Here is an 18,268-nt window from a genome sequence, read left to right as displayed (position 1 = left end):
GCATCTGAGTCTTGGGGGTTCTCCAGGGAAGGTTTTGGGGAGACCAGAGGGAGCCAAGACCCTGGAAATTCTTGGATGGTGGCAGCGAAATCAAATCTGAGCTGGTAATTAAGCTTAGAGGGGTTCATACAGGCACCCAGATTTCTGGACACTAAGGTCCAGATTTGGGAAAGCTTATCATAGGCAACACCCAGTTTTTCATGATCTCTCTGTATATATATCTTCCTACTATATTTTCCACTGCATGCATCCAGTGAAGAGGGTTTTAGCCCACGAAAGCTTATGCTCAAATACATTTGTTAGTCTCTCAGGTGCCACAAATACTCCTCATTCTTCTTTCTGATTCAGTAATCCACTTAAGCATGTACTTGAGTGCTTTGCTGAATCAGGGCCTATCTCCCTTAGAAACTTGCTTTCTCTGTTGTAGAACTACCAGAAATAACTAGGGATCTGGAGGCATATCAGTGACAGGTTCAGTGACAGTGGTCTGGAGGTTCAAGCTGGATAAGATCATTTTCCAAATCTTGTCTAGAATCTGAATAATTGGGCTGGAAATCTCACAAGACTGGGTCCTCTAGTGAGACTCTGGGACTCCCTGCTTCTGTTTGGAAAGGGCTGCTGGGGGAGGGGAAGTGGGGCAATTTGCCCCAGGCCCCGGGCCCCACAGGGGTCCCCATGAGAATATAGTATTGGAACTTTTTTTATGGAAGGGGCCCCCGAAATTGCTTTGCCCCAGACCCCCTGAATCCTCTGGGTGGCCCTGTGTTTGGGCTGGAAATACTCTTAGAACAGCACATCTCATGATATTTCAGAACTGCCAGCTTTCTGTCCCAAACCTGCCCTTGGGAGAAGACTAGCAAAGGAAAGGGCAAATTAATCAATTTTTTGAAATATCAGGTGAAGGATCAGGGCAACTATGTGGTTTGATAGGTTTCAGAGTAGCAGCCGTGTTAGTCTATATCTGCAAAAAGAACAGGAGTACTTGTGGCACCTTAGAGACTAACAAATTTATTTGAGCATAAGCTTCCATGGGCTACAGCCCACTTCATCAGATGCATGTAGTGGAAAATACAGTAGCCCATGAAATCTTATGCTCAAATAAAACTCTAAGGTGCCACAAGTACTCCTATTCTATGTGCTTTGATTCTTCTTTAAATCCAAACCAGATTGTATATCTCTAGGGTAAACATCTTCATTACTTGAAATGCTGGAGAGGTGAGAATTGGTTCATTCTTCAGGCTGGTCTCCACCAGAAATGTGTACCAGTATAGTTAAAAGTAATACAGTCCTCCTAGTGTGGATACATTTATGCCAGCTTATGACTATATGGGAAGGTGACTATAGTACGCCAAAATAAGGCATTTTTACACCAGTACAACTCTGTCCACACTAGGGCTTTTAGTGGTATAACTATACTGATGAGAAAAAATCACACCCCTAACTGAAATAGTGTAGACCAGGCCACAGGGAGATGATCTAAACTACCAGATAAAGAGGAGGGGAAGAGGCTGGACAAGGAAAGAAGAAGAACCAAACAGAACGGTTGTCTGGGAGAAAGTGAGAATCTTCCATCAAATCCTTGCCCGTCGATACAAACCCCACAATTGTGTTTGTGTCTGGTGTTGCCTTCCTTAGTCAACCACTGCAAACAATGAACCTACCCATGTACCTCCCAGGACCAAAAACTCAGTGTTTTCAATGTCACTGACACGTCACAATTGGAAAAAAGAATCAGGAAAATTTTCTGACATTTTTGCAAAAAATAAAATAAAATCTGACTGTTCTGTGCTGGAGTGAGTCAAAATGTTTATAAAGTATAAAAAAGGCAGAACACATTTGAAATAGTTTTCCTCCCCCCACCCCACAATTATTGGTTTTGTTCCAAATGATCCTCAAGCTCTTTCATGGCAAGACAGAGACCTGGCTGACTCGGCTCATACTCATTTCCAGAAAGATGCAGAGACAGCCAAGGAAAAAGACTGCAGGAGAGGTTGAACGTATTACCTCATGTCTAGGGGATAGGGTGCTAGAGTGGAAGTGAGGGGTATGTCTACATGACAATTAAAAACCTGCTGCTGGCCATGCCAGCTGACTGGGGCTCGTGGGACTCAGGCTAAGGGGTTGTTTAACTGAGGTGTAGACATACAGGATTGGGCTGCAGCCTGAGCTCTAGGACCCTGCAAGGTTGAAGGTGTCTAATTGCAATGTAGATATACCCTGAGAGATCTGGATTCAATTTCCTGCTCTGCCACAGACTTCCTGTGTGACCATGAGCAAGTCACTTAATCCTTCTTTGCCTCAGTTCCCAATCTGTAAAATGGGGGCAGTAGCACTTCCCTAGAATAAATCCATTAAAGATTGTGAGAGACTCATTTTACTAGGGTAATCGAGGCCATGTAAGTAATTACTAGAGATAGATTTTTAGTTTACAGAGAATACAAGAGAGGACACAATAGAGGTATATGAAATCTCCCTTGACACAAGTACGAGTGTAAAAGGAAATGCATTTTTATACACAGTTCTGTTAACCTGTGGAACTCATTGCCACATGATATTGTTGAGGCCAAGAGCTTACGAAGATTCTAAAAAGGGCTAGACATGCATATGAATAACAAAGATATCCCCAGTTACATAAGAGCATAAGCCAATATGTATAATTAATGGGGCTTATTAAAGACATTTCTTCAGTAAGGAGACTTATTGCAAAATTGTCCATATAAGGTTTCTTGTGTCTTCCTCAGAGGCATCTGGTACTGGCCTCTGCCAGAGATTGGATACCACTGAGCTAGCTGGAGCAGTAGTCTGAGAATGCCAGTGTTTGTATGACTGAATGCTCTACACGTGATTATGGTCCCTTTATATGTTCTGTTGCATTCATATATGAAATCAGATGACAGCAGAAACAAGCATAGATTCCCCCCATCAGTCTCATATTGAGTGAGTTGGTCAGAACCAGGAATGCCCTGGAGTACAGGGGAGTGTAGCACTCAGCTCCTGGAGGGGTGGACAGTTGCTCTCCTCCACTCTGGAAGAGGTAGGTGTGCTGTTGACAGATCACACCCGGTAGAAATGGGAAGGCTTGGACTCAGGCAAATAAAGAGGAAACGCTGTCAAGAGTATCTCAAAGGGGCCTCAGGAGAAGAGATTGTCTCCAATCGATGTTTGAATGTTGTATAAGTTTATTAGCAGCTGCCTCTAACTGTGCCCATGTGCAAACTGGGAGGAGGATGGGACATGCCATTGTTAGGCTCACCTTTGGAAACGGGTACGTGCGCAAAGTGAGACGCCAGCTGAACTGCAGCCGAAACCAGGGCCCTTCAATGGGGTTCTGCCGCTTGTTTTCCTGTCGTGAAGTACAGCTCCGCTTTGGTCACCTGAGCAGAGGGGTACAAAGTGAGACAGATGTGCTGTCGCTAAGAAAAGCAAGGACGCTGTGTTAATAATAACCATGCGACAGCTCTCCAAACGCACCCCTCCCTCTGCCCTCACCCTTTCATGTAGCTATTGCAGCTTAGATACCACAGTGGAAGCAGACGCTGAGAGGTCAATGGGAATTTCTGCTGGGGGCTGAGGAGTAAATGACAGAGCCTGTGCCATCCACACAGTGCCATCCGGCTGCGATCCCTGCATCTGTGAATCATCTTCTGGCAGCTTGACACAGCCCTATATGCTGTTATTCCCTTATGAAAATAAAATGTGGTTTCTATGTAGTCTGTCTGAGATCTTCTCTGCTCTAGGTATACAGGGCACACACCACTCTTTTGTGAGGGCGCATCCTGGATTTCCAACTACGGGTAACATAGAAATTCCCTGAGCTGTTGTTTGGAAGTACTAAGCTCAAATCATGATAATCACTTAAGTCATTTGTTTTATCAATTGTTGAGCCAGGAAAATGTTAATAGTCATGGCCAGAGGCAGACTAAAACACCAGCCTGAGGAGTGCAATACCCAGAGGCCACTGGGACATTTCCCGGGTACCCAGGGTTGTGAAGCCCCTTGCTACCACCTGCTTTTAGCGTGAGGATGCCTTGTCTGGGTCTGCCAGGGGTCAGCTCCCCAACTCCACTGGCTACGGGCTACATAAGCACTCCCCTCTAGACCTAGGCAGCCACCCCCCATCCAGGACCACCGGGAAGGAGGGCAAGTGGGCAGGGGCGGCTCTAGGCATTTTGCCGCCCCAAGCATGGCAGGCAGGCTGCCTTCGGCAGCTTGCCTGTGGGAGGTCCCCAGTCCTGCGGATTCGGCAGCAGCCTGCGGGACCAGCGGACCCTCCGTAGGAATGCCGCCGAAGGCAGCCTGCCTGCCACCCTCACAGCAACCAGCAGAGCGCCCCCCGCAGCTTGCTGCCTCAAGCACGCACTTGGCATGCTGGTGCCTGGAGCCGCCTCTGCAAGTGGGGCAATTTGCCCCAGGCCCTGGGCCCTGCAGGGGCCCCCACGAGAATATAGTGTCCTATAGTATTGCAACTATTTTTTATGGAAGGAGGCCCCCGAAATTGCTTTGCCCCAGACCCCCTGAATCCTCTGGGCAGCCCTGCCCCCATCTCTCTCCAGATTAGCGATAAGCCCACTCCAACTCTGGAGCCTGTGAGCATCTCACTGGAGTGTCCTCCTCCTGTTCCACCAGACACACACACTAGTCACACATTCCAAAGCAGCTGTACACCCCCACTTACCAGGTCTACCTCAGATCACCTCTGCACTTAGCACGCAGCACTTAGATATGTTTACCATGAAATCAAGCATAAGTTTATTTAACAAAGCATAGAGAGTCAAGTAGTGGCAGGCAGAGGTGTTGAAAATAAATGGTTCCTTATAAAATCAAATCATCACATACATTCTAGAGCCTGGACATGATTAGCAAGATGCCCTCATGTCTAGGAAAGCACTGCTCACCCCAGACCCTTGCAGCAAGTTACAATCAGGTTGGCTGTGACCTTTCTCTCATGAGACATGCATGCTCTCAGCTTGCTTTCTAGGTGCAGGACCCAGTGTGGTCCTCTGCACTCCGACTTATACCAGACTGAGCCTTCGTCTTTATTCCTAAACAGGACATACCCTATAGCAAGAGCAGCCCTTGCCAGTATCTGCAAGTTGTGTTACTTAATGCTTCTGCCAAGGAACTGAAAGCCCACTTTACCCCGAGAGGTATTGTCTGCATGTGTGACTGCACAGGAGTATGTGTACTTTCCATAGGTAGAGAGGGACATGTCTGAATATATAGGGCCTGTTTGTCTTCCCAGTTATTTGACATTAATCAGGCATCAGCAGAGTTACACTGGTATAAATCTCATGTAAATGCAAGGCAAATCAGGCTTACCTTATAGAAGTGGGTTACAGTACAATCTCTACAGACACTACCCTAATATGATCTCTGGCCCTTAGCTAGCTGCCTTTCTGGCAGCATATAGACCCAGTGTTCTAAGCCAGTGGTGGGCAACCTGTGGCCCATCAGGGTAATCCGCTGGCAGGCCGTGAGACAGTGGTTATATTGACTGTCCACAGGCATGGCCACCTGCAGCTCCCAGTGGCCGCAGTTCACCATTCCCGGCCAATGGAGGCTGAGGGAAGCAGCGTGGGCCGCAGGTTGCCCACCACTGTTCTAAGTCGTATCTATGTAACTGTAACCAGAGTTCTTGGTGTTTTCAAATAACACGCAGCGCTTGAAAGCTATTTTACATTGAAGTTTGCTACATAAAACATCTTGGAACTGCTTTACATGTCTACAGAAGCCTGATGATTTCAACACTACCAGATTCTTTAAGACTTTTTGAGAGGCTGTATGGTCTAATGGCTAGAGCACTTGACTAAGCATCAAGAGAGCTAGGTTCGGTTCCCACCTGACTCATCCACTGATCTGCTTTGTGACATTGTCTATTTAAATGGTAAGCGCTTTGGGGTAGGGACAGTTTCTTACTTTGTGTTTGTACAGCTCCTAGCACAATAGCACCCTGATCTCAGTTAGGGCTTCTAGGGACTACTACTAATAATAATTAATTATGTGGATAATCTTCCATAGACTTCCAGATACTTTTCAGGTTTACCGTTTGCTAATCTATACTGCTTTATGGATAGGGCCCTACCAAATTCACAGTCCATTTTGATTAATTTCACAGTCATAGGATTTTAAAAATCATAAATGTCATGATTTCTGCTATTCAAATCTGAAATGTCACGGTGTTGTAACTGTAGGGGTCCTGACCCAGAATGGGGTTGTGGGGGGGGGGGGGTCACAAGGCTATTGTAGGGCGGTCGCAGTATTGCCACTCTTACTTCTGCACTGTTGCTGGTGGTGGCACTGCCTTCAGAGCTCAGTACCTAGCCAGGAGCCTCCACTTTCTGGCCACCCAGCTTTGAAGGCAGCGCAGAAGTAAGGGTGGCAATACCATGACCCCCCTAAAATAACCTTGCTACCCCCCTGCAACCCCTTTTTGGGTCAGGACCCCTAGTTTGAGAAATGCTGGTCTCCTCCGTGAAATCTGTATAGTATAAGGTAAAAGCACACAAAAGACCAGATTTCATGGTCCATGACATGCTTTTCACGGATGAGAATTTGGTAGGGCCCTATTTATGGACTTGCTGAATTTGTTATACAACAGAAACAAAGATAAACAGCGAAATGGCTGTTCCATTATGCTTTAAAAACTCAGCCTGATTGTTCCTACAGGCAGTGAAGCTCATACAAACTTCTATCTAGTGGTTCTAAGCTACAGGTTAATATCCCAGGCAGAAGGAAAAGATTTATAACCCTGGCAAAGTAATGTGACTATTTTACATACTGCTTTTGGAAACGTCTAATAGTTTTAAATATACTTCAGTAGAGATTACTCTCAAAAGTCCATAATTTAGCAGTTCAATGATACCTTTCCGACCTTTTTTAAAAAAAATCTTAATGAAGTTTAGAGCAGGGATCAAATTTTGTATTCAATTCTATGGTGGCGTTTAAAAAAAGCTGTGGAGAAGTTCTCTTTCTACAGGACTTTTCCATAAGGGGCAAGCCTTTAATCCAACAATATACCTGGCAAGCGGGAGTATTTCAGCACTTTTGAATCATTTTAAAGGCAAACCTAACCACTGGCAAAAACTGATACTTACAGTCTTGTGTGTGCATAATCCCATGCCTAATTATAGCAACTGCATATACAGCAAAATCGGGAAACTGCATGCACAAATAGCCACATATGCATTTAATTAACCATGCGCACTTGTGAGAACTTGCACACACAATTGAAACTATAATGAATTAGCTGCTATATCACCAGTAGGTCTCAGAGAGCTTGACTAAGGAGGGTAACGCTCATTCCTCCTCATTTTACAGATAGGAATGCTGATTTGGGACAAACCACAGGTTTCCAAAAGGTTCAATGCCCAGAAACAATATTGATTTTGATTAGAAGGAAGCTACACACAAAGGGCCTGATTCTGATTGTACTTACTCTGGAGTAAAAAGGAGTAATCCCACTGAAGTCAGTTTAGCTATATTAGAGTAAAACTGGGATGAGATCACAAGGCAGCCCATGGTTTCAATCTTCCAAAGTCCTGGTTTTGGTCTTAATAAGAGGAAAGCTCAGTGTACATTTGCTGTGACTTTGGAAATTGTAGAGCCTTCTGGTATGTCATCAGCATCATTTCTGAGATGCGATATGCACTGCGATAGATGAACTCTTGTGATATGTTTTTCCTGAGAGTTTCATTGTGCATCTGATGACAAAAGCGAAAGGAAACAATGAAGATCTCTGATCCAGCACCTATCTTCCCCTGCTCCTTTGTGTGTGCGTGTTTAGAAAAGGATTCTCCATTTTGCCTGCCCCTTGTCTTTATGGGTCGCATCATTCCGGTGACATGACAAAATTCATGATTTATTTAGCACGCTTGGTCTACTGCTCCTCTTGCACACACACCAGCATAAATCGGAGGAACTCCACTGAAGTGGAAAGCTAGTGGGAAAGGAAATTCAAGCTGTATATTGTTTTTCAGTACTTGCTATGTAATTCCCTGCACCACAGAAGAAAGGGCTGCTCCCAGCTACTGTCCTGAAAAAAAAAAAGAATTAAACTTTTAGAGGTGAATGGCTCCAGTTCTGATTAGCCCAAATGTATGGGCTTTGGTAAAAGGGGATCTTCATGCCATGGGAAAAAAATGAGCAAGGTGGGCTTGGAGTGGAGGAAGAATCAGCAGGAATAGGATATGGGAACAGGCCAAAATAACACCCAGATTGCAAGCAAGCAACACGGAGATGGGGATGGTGACAACAATGATGCAGACGGTGGCACCCAGTTTGCTGAAAACTGACCTTTGAGCCAAGGACTGGAAGTGAGATTGGAGAGCAGGGTGGGAGAGATCAAGAAGCAGATTCCAGCACTGAAGAGAAGAGTTCTGCTATTTCAACCAAATCTTACATTTACCTTTACTGTAATTATGTCAAACCTTTCTCCCATCAAGGTGGGGGTCAGTTTTTCAAAGTGACTGGTGACGTTCCCACACTCTCCATGCCAGCATCACACTCATTGGCCCAGAAGTGGTAGCAGAGTTTGAAAACATTTTTTCATGTGTCTGCCATCATTGATTCAGTCTGACAGGCGCTTTGCCATTTGAATTTGCAGAATAATGGCCTGAAGAGAGGAACTATTGTTTTTTAAGGTGCCGAGGAACCTCCAAGAGCAAATTATTTAGCCTCGACATGAATGGAGTAGAATCGCTCTCTTACAACACAATAGATCAGAATGTACCTCACCCTGGGAGCCATCCCACCAAAGTCAATGGAGCTACTTGCTGAGCAAGCTACTGCTCAGTGTTGTCATTTGTTTGCCTTTAACTCTGCTAACTCAAACCCACATACTAGCATGTATGTGCCTGACTCCCCTTCAAGGGCAAAGCTGGACCCAGAGCATGATCAACGCTCCTCTTTTTGTCTTGTTTTGCATGTAATCACTGTGATGTATTTGAAAATACGTCCTCTCTCCTTCACAGTGCAGATGGAGCTGTGGGTCAGCCTCTCTCTCCCTGGGTCCATGACGTGCATTTGTGTCTTTCCTTCATAGGTTGCAGCCATTTTTGTCAGATGTTCTAAAGGTTCGATGTGAGCGGTTTGAGTGGTGCTGTGGGAATGCACTACCGTGTATCAAGATTTCCAGCAAACTCTTTGCGGAACTCAGAGCTAGATAGACTCCCATCCTTCCCCTCCGTTGTTCTGTAAGTGGAAAAGCAAGCTCTGGAGAAAAGAAGTCTGACAGTAGCCAAACCTTGTTTTCACAAAGGCTAAAACCCTGAAGCTATACAAAATAAGGGTGGAATTTCAATTCCACCTTCCCATTTCTCCAACACTTCCACAGAAAACTCGATCTAACTAGAGCTTGCGGTTTCATTGCTCCTTCTAAGATGTTCTTAGTGAGGCATATGAATGGCAGTACTCCCAGAAACGACATCACAGTGACAGCACTAATCGGTATTGCCACATCTTTCCCGTAGATCATGGGTCTGCGTGAGGGCAGTGAATCAGAGGTGACAGTAAGCAAGATAGTATTACCATGTGAATTGCAAGGAAACTGGAGTACCCAAAGCCTAAGGTATGGGCAGGCCCGGTCTGCACAACCCCTCACCGTGGAGGCGGTGGCTCTATGTTCAATCAGTCTGATCCCTTCTACTTCCATGTAAAGCACAAGGACTAAACTTATTTAAAATAGGTGGCAACAGGACTAAAAGGTTGTTCCAGCTGCTAGGCATAAACAGAGCTTAGGGGTGTCCTGGCCACCTCCCATTTCCTCTGGCCATTTCCCATTCTGCCTTCTTCTCCACCCCTTGCATGCAAGGGGGGCAGGATAGGAGCCATAAAAATAATTTTGCACTGCACAAAGATTCCTCTGAATAGGGAATCCTGTAGTGCTTCGATCTGCAGCGTTTACAGCCAATTGCAAGCCTGTAAGTCATTTTATTAAACAAAAAAATCATCCTTAGAAATGCATGATAACCTCTCTGTGTTGTATTGACTAATCATGGCATAATGAACCCAGCCTCCCAAAAATCAGGACTTATTTTGACCTACATTGTACAGAAATGGGAAATCTAGCAAATCCTATTAGTTAGCTGCATTTGTCTCAGGACTCTGTGTGCGCTACTTTGAACATACTCCCTTGGGTGTTTGCTATAGTTTTTTTCCCCTAATTTTAGCTCTTCTTTGTCAGTAGGAACAGGAAGACCAAGCCAGATAATGATACCAATGAATGGTTTTAATGTAATCAGAGCACAGAACACAATGTAGCGGATTTCAGGAGTAAATTAAACCACACATTTTAGATCTTTTCAAAATATCCCAGGACTTCTTTGCTTTGCCTTCCATATGTATTACTGGCTAAATTCTCTGTTCATCATTTCATTAAGGCATCTAAGTAGCAGTAAGTATTTTTACCTCTCTGGGAGACTGCCGCTAGAGAGCAAGCTCACTCATACTTAGCTGGGCCATCACTGCAGAACAGTTGTGGAACAGAAATGCAAGAACACACGGATTATTTTCAGCAGCAAAAGTACGGGCCATATGCTTCATAAAGCTTCTCCTCTGGATTAACAAGGGCTTCTTTGGACAGAAGTTTTACATTCTGCACAGTCACTATTGTAGCTGTTCTCACTCAGAGTCTCAGGAAGAGAACGGTGGATTTCCTGGAATGGAAACCTCTTTCTTTTGTTTCCAACATTAAACTTCCTTCAGACTCCTTAGGTGTGTTTATTACAGGGTGGATTTAAAAGGCTGCCATGCAGTAAAACAGAAAGTGCTAGGGGAATTTACCCTCAGTCACTCAGTGCAACACTGCTCTTTCACACCTCCATATTTTATGTAGCTAACATGGTCATTGGATACAGCCATGGATAGAATTCAAGAACATCACTGGATTCTTTGAAATGAATCTCCACTGCCTTTCACCTTCTTTCTCACTGCTTGCTTATATTATTTAGGCTCCTGCTTAAAATGTTACTTACCTGATTCAAGGGGAAAAATCTAGATTATTTGGGAACATTTCTGCCTCTAAACCCATGGAAGGACTGTCTTGCAATTAAGACATTGGACTGAAATTCAAGGGATAGTAATTCAGTTCTCTGCTCTACTGCCAGCTTTTTGTGTGACTCTAGGTGACTCAATTAATCTCTCTATACGTTGAATACTCATCTGTAAATTGGGAGTAATAATACTTCCTTAAAAGGGGGGCATTTTTCGGCACTGTATTGTTTTGTTGCTGCTGCTATGGTACACCACCAGCAGTGCTTTGGAGGAGAAACCAAAGCAAGCACAATAAATGCAACTATTAGTTATTATTATTAATTGTGTGTCTCAAGAATTCCACAATTCTGGCTTCACATTCCTAACCCAAGGCCATAATTCTACCTCAGAAGCACTGCAATTAGGCATAGGAAGATAAAAACCCTGGGACAGCAGAGCTTCTAATCTTGAGAGAAGATATCTTGGAAGTGAATGGACTCTTAGTGAAAGCCAGTGTGGCCCAGGGGATCGTATGCTGAGATGGGAGTGCTGTTCTTAGCTTTGCCACGGAACCTTGCATAAGTTTCTTTGCCTCTCTTTCCCATCCAGTACAGCACTGATCTTGATGGGCCAAGATCTCAGCTGGAGCCTGTAGATGTGCTAATAATCATCAGCCATAACCCCATTAATACAGCATAGTTCTTTACGATATATCAGAAACAACAGAAATGCTGATGCTGTCACAAATGGAGGATTGTTATCGGACAGAGACTAAATAGCCGAAGATTTAAAAACCCCATTTCTCACTCCAATGTTCTTATTAGTAAAAAAGAGAACAAGCTACTATATGTATATACATAATCTATCATACTGTGAAATATACATGATCTAGCAGCCTAACTGTGAGTAAAGATGACATTAAAAGAGGGATGGACAGTTCTGCCATCCTTACTCATGCCAGATAAGACTAACACAAGTGGTCCCATTAGGGTGACCAGATGTTCCAATTCTATAGGGACAGTCCAGATTTGGGAGTCTTATTTTTATATAGGCTCCTATTATCCGTCCTGATTTTTCACACTTGCTGTCTGGTCACCCTAGGTCCCGTTGACTTATTTGTATTACTCTACTCACTTGAGTAATTCAGCCCCCTGCGAGTAAGGGTGGCAAAATCATGTTCAGAACATTTTCCATTAAGATGTTACAGGGTTCACCCTGGCTGTCACTGGAGACAATCGCAAAACTCCCATTGACAATGGTGTAAACAGGATCAGGTCCATCTATTTTAAACCAAACCGCAGGAAAGGATCACATTAAGCACTTTATATTTAAAGTTTCTTTCACAAATGGTTTGTAGCGGGTTAAGAAATTATTAATATTGACATAAGTAACATGGGTTTCAGATAAGGACATCTGATGAAGCACATCAGAAGGTTGTAAGCACTTCAGCACAAGCTGTTATAGATTGTTATAAGGAGAGCTGTACAAATACTGGATTTTTTTTTTCAATTGATTTGCAGTTTCAAAATTTGGTTTTGTGTTACCCCAATTTGCATGTGGTTTGTGTCCTTGGGCCATTGAAAACAACAGAATGGGAGAACACATAGTGAAATGACACAAGGGTAAAAAGGAGACAAGAGGGTGTTTTGGATTCTTGTAGGCAAATACCGCATAGCATTTGAGATATGCAGGAAGCAGACTCAGTTGCTGGGCAGACACTGCTGCTCTGATCACATAATTTCTTCTGTACACTGTACCATAAATTTAGGGCCCTATCCTTTGATCTAGCTGAAGACAGTGGGAAGCAACAGTCCATCCACTACCCTCCTTCCATACTTATGCCCACGATGGAAGGTGAGGATGCTTAACACCTCCTAGCAGACATTCACCACATTGCAGCATGTGTCACTAGTGTTCAGTCTGAATTCGTTTTAGAGGTGGTGCAGCTTTTTAGTACTTCCATTGTGCTATGGACCTGGTTTAGAAGGAAAGAACCTTCTCAAGGTGTAAGACACACTTAGATACCAAGATTTGTCTTAGAAATACACGAGGGAGACATTACTTGCAAGCCTGCTCTTTTAAGAGTTCAAGTCCATTCTCCAGAAGAAAAAGGTTCAGATTATTCCAAGCTTTGGGATTCTAGTCAATCTGAATCACCAAAACTTTTGAGGTTTGCCTATCACTATTTACTAAGATGTAATCTATTGACAAATTTAATTTATGGAATAAAGAGATTTAATTGGGAAAGAGATGAATGTTATACGAAAATGAAGATAAGTTTCACTTTTTAAACACTCAGAATAGACACTTCGGTTCTAGGAGACATGTCAGAAGAAATATGAATCCGTTAATATCTGTTGATTAAAGCTAGAAAATGATCTTTAAATAAGTGACATTCTGCACAGTGACTTGACTTTATCTCAGAGCTGGAAAATCACCCACTAAGGATTATTTAATCTCTGTCAGTGCTGACATTTCATATTTACTTCCAAAGTGCTTTGCACAATAAGGTCACTTCACTCGCAGGTTCAAACAAATTAAGCCATCGGTAATAAGGAGCAGGATGATGATACCTGTCACGCAGTGTTCATGTGCAATATGGTTACTACCCCCGGGGAATCCGGAAAGCGGCTACAATGAAAATTCAAAGGCTTTTCAAGGGCAGGATCGATGATTGGAGAGACTTGTAGGGCCTAAATCTCATTTACACCAAGCCACTTTACACCACTCAGGTGTAAAACAGGCTTTTGTGTTGTGAGAGTGGCATAAAGGGACCTTCATGTAAATGAAAGTTAGACCCATGATATAGTACCTTGGACAACAAGAAGCTGTGCAAAGAGGAAACCGGACCACAGCCTATGCTGGGCTTATAATTTTGTTAGAGACTCCCATAGGGGAGGTACCTTGGGTTAGTGGCTAGGGTGCCGGGCTTGGATCCAGGCTCCCAGCGACTCTGGGTCTAGTCCCAGCTCCGTGGCCTTGATTCACTGTTGCTACATGATTGTAAAATGCTACCAGACCCAAACAGCAATTCCTTGCCACTTATGCTAAGCCATGTAAATGATTTCACAAGGCAACAGGACATTGTACACTCTATCTCCAATTTCTCCAGCTCACTGGTTTTCAAGCTGTGGCATGTGCCCCCTGGAGGGGTGAAACAATGTTATCGGGGGGCTGTGGCCAGACGGGTGTCCAGCCTAGGGCAGGGCAGCAGCAGAGAGTCCCCAGTGATGATGGAGTGTGTGCAACCCTGCCCCAGAAGCAGCCTGCTGCTCTGCCAAGACCAGAGAGGGCAGGAAAGGGATACCCTGCTCCTGCCCTGCCCTGGCCCGGACATCTAGCTAGCTGAAGCTTTGCATATTTTAAACCGTCTGGAGCCTGTAGGAGTGAGAGGCTTTAGGCAGAGAGGAGGGAGGGTGAGGAACCCTGGTCCACTCCACCCCATGCTGCCATGGGCTCCTTTAGGTATGGAGCCCGCGAACTCCTTCCGCCATCCCAAGCATGAGCCACCTACTCTCCTCAATGAGTCACTTTCTGCCCCTGATGGGCAGGAGCTGGGGAGCCACAGCAAAAAAAGTTTGGGAACCTTTGCCCTAGCTTATAACGAAGGCATGATGCCTCATGAGATTTACAGCCCAAAGAGATTTGGCTAGTTTGACGAAGCATCCAGACTTTGAAGGGTTTATTCAGAATGGATCTCCTGTGATTTACCAATTCATTAATTACTCCGAAGACAGGCTTGTGTAAAAGACACACCTTGACGTGGGATTAGGAACACATCTGTAACCGTAGCAGTTTAAAACATCAGCTGATTAACTTTAAAGAAGATGAGTCTAGTTCAGTAGGTACTGACATAAAGATCATGTTGCTGTTTTCCAGGAAAAAAAACCTGGTACAGTAATAAATATTCTTCTGCTGGAGAATTCTAGCAATTCAGAGATAATGAAAGGGCATTGCTTTTATTAGAACTGATCAACAAAAGCATCCACGGAACAATTTCCAACCAGAAAATTGTAAGTGTGTATGGAGAGGAGGGTCAATTTTCTAAATTTGCTGAGGTTCCATTTTAAAGCCAAAGTTTACCAACCTAGATTTGCCAGTTTGATAAATGTTATAGCAAATATTGGAATGGAACTGAATTAGGATAACCACTTTTTATTGAGCACTAGCTTACTAATGGACATTTAGCCAATCAACGAGTTTATTAACCAAGAAACACATAAGTGTGTAATAAATAGTTGTCAGAGATTAAGCTAAGCTATCAGAGGTTCTAGGCATATACTGAATACAACATATTGTCTTGCTAGCAATTGACATAAACAGCCCTGAGTCCAAATCGTTGTACTACAGAAACTACAAATCACCAAGATTTGTGTATAGTGTTGTGGTAACTATGTTGTTCCCGGGATATGAGAGAGACAAGGTAGGTGGGGTAATGTTGGTCCAATAAAAGATATTAACTCATCTACCTTGTGTCTCAAGATTTTTTTTTATTATATTTACTTATAATCATCAGTTATCAATTCCTTAGTATCTCTACTACTTTTATCACACTTCAAATAATACTCCAAGAGTGAGGTGATCATAAGACAATCTTAGAGATATGGTCCTAGCTATTTCTAGACTTTGTGTTTGAAAGGGACTAGTTTAAAACATCCACAGCAATTGCTTAAAGTGATTGTTTGAGACCTTGAGGTCTCATAAGAGAGTGCAGACTTCACCAGGCAACACCCAGTTACTTATGTTAAGGAACACAAAGAGAAATACAATCTTTGCAAAGGAGTCTCAGCCTCCTCACTTCTTTGCCCTGCTTTTGCCAGCTGGAGAGTGTGTCAAAGGGACGGACCATGTGTCTGCTAGCACTTCTCAGTTCTGCAGCTTCTTTGTTTGCTACTTCTCATAACACAAGAACTAGGGATCACCAAGTGAAATTGATAGGCAGCAAGTTTAAAACAAATAAAAGGAAGTTCTTCACACAACGCACCAGTCTGTGGAACTCTTTGCCAGAGGATGTTGTGAAGGCCAAGACCATAACAGGGTTCAAAAAAGAACTAGATAAATTCATGGAGGATAGGTCCATCAATGGCTATTAGCCAAGATGGGCAGAGATGGTGTCCCTAGCCTCTGTTTGCCAGAAGCTGGGAATGGGCAACTAGAGATAGATCACTTGATGATTACCTGTTCTGTCCATTCCCTTTGGGACACCTGGCACTGGCCACTGACGGAAGACAGGATACTGGGCTAGATGGACCTTTGCTCTGACCCAATAGGGCCATTCTTATGTTCTTTTTGTGGGTTCAGCAGACTCTTCATTTTAATCCCGTAACTCTGAGATCCACCATGGTGATCTCAGTTTACATACCCAGTTCTGGGGCTCCCTAGAGGAGGGCACTCCTCTTACTTCTATTGGCCACTTACCAAATGAGCTATCATATTTCAGTGTTCAGGTGCGCTGCTCTTTTCATCAATATGCAGTAGATGCCATGTTAGAACAAATTCCTTGGCTCCTTTCCTTATCGGAGGCTTTTTATGTTTCATTCATTTCAAGGAATGTGTTTCTGTATTTCCCCAGACTAATAGTTAGACCTTCCTCCCCCTCACCCCATAGTTAAGCAATTTCTTGTAATATTTCAAAACTATACACAGGTTAGGGGCTTATAACTTTCAATATTCCTTTCTCTTCCCATGCCATACAATAAGCAATGTCATTAATCTGCCCCTCTTGAGAGGTGCTAGGTAGGTCAACAGAAAGATTCTTCCATCAACCTAGCGGTGTCTACACCAGGGTTTGGTCAGCTTCACTCTGTCTCTTAGGTGTGTGTGTGAATTTTTCACTCTCTGAGCAATATAGCTAGTTCAACCTAAGTTTTAGGGGTAGACCAGGCCTATATCCAATAATTTTAATTTCACAGCCTTTAGGGTTTACAATGAACAAGAGAGATTATTTTGAAAGAAGAAGTCAGATTATCCACATATGAAGAGATGCTGCTTTTGAGTCATAAAGCAGACAATACACTGCTTCAAATTTATGGTAGAAACTAGTTGATTTGGATTTCTTGAGGTGTGAGGAAATTTGATCAATATATAGCCTTCATCTTTCTGTAGGTTACCTAGCAAGCATTCGGAACTGGTTTAACTTAATTAACTCTAGGCCACAATAGCCATTCTGCACTGAAAAATAAAGTGACACTCTTTGTCAGCCCCCGAACCACACAGCCAGTTAGAGAAAGCCACTCTCAGTTCATGGCAGGCTCTTCTCTATGCTTGAGCAACAGCATGAAGACTCTGCCTAAACATCAGAGTTTTCATTGCTGGGGAATATGGATTTCACCCTTAGTTTATCTGAGATTCTTTAAATAGGATGTTTCATATTTTGAAAAGTAGATGATCTCCCATTGGCTTTAGTTACTTTAGTGACATCTGGAATAGGAGACGCGGCAATTACTGAAATCTTGGTTGTCATGGAGATGGGGAATAGGGCAATTGCTTCCAGACTGAAGGGGCAGAGCAGGAGATATAAGAACTTAGAACCACTCCATTCAAGACATGTGGCATCTGTACATCTGATAGAATGCAGTTCTGGCAAAGTTTTAATGCTTTATGAAATCCTGTTGGTTTAGGTGAAATTTCATTTAGGAAAATGTTCTGACACTGTTGAAACATCCTCTTTTGACATTTACAGAAAGAAATAGTTCAATGTTTTGTTTTGAAACGACTGCTTTAAATTTTGTATCCTATAATATAAAACACTTTCAAAGGCAAAATTGAGTTTTGATTTTGTCAAAACAAAATGTTTCAGCTGACCTGAAAGTGATTTCCCCCCCTAGAATTTTCTTCATGGAAAATTTCACAACGTTCAGGTTTTGTTCTCTATCAGAACAAAGACAAATCTCCCAACCTTTGCAAAACGGAATTTCCACCCTTCTCCTCGGTGCTCTGTTATTTTTAGTTTGGCCACTGGCTACTTTCATGCTGGTTGCAAATACTAATTTAGAAAATAAAGGTTTATTTTGTTTAAATGCAGTCAAAATAGGAAAACATCTGCAGAGCAAGGCTCTGCAGCACAGCCGAGGAGTGTTGAGGATACAATTATTCTAGGATTACAGTAGGCACACTGAACCCAGTATACTTAACACTAAACCCAGGCTCTGACTCGGGTTTGAGCCTAAGCCCCCCCTCCATCCACACACAAATCAGCCTGACTTGAACCCTGCTGGGTGTGTGAGACAAACCCTGAGTTCCACTGAGACTCAGGTCCAAACCTTGTCATCTGCAGTGTGGATGCAGGTCAAGCCGCAGA

The sequence above is a fragment of the Chelonoidis abingdonii genome, chromosome 19 (genome assembly GCF_003597395.2).
Source record: "Chelonoidis abingdonii isolate Lonesome George chromosome 19, CheloAbing_2.0, whole genome shotgun sequence".
Taxonomy (NCBI): Eukaryota; Metazoa; Chordata; order Testudines; family Testudinidae; genus Chelonoidis; species Chelonoidis abingdonii.
This window is presented reverse-complemented; position numbering follows the sequence as displayed.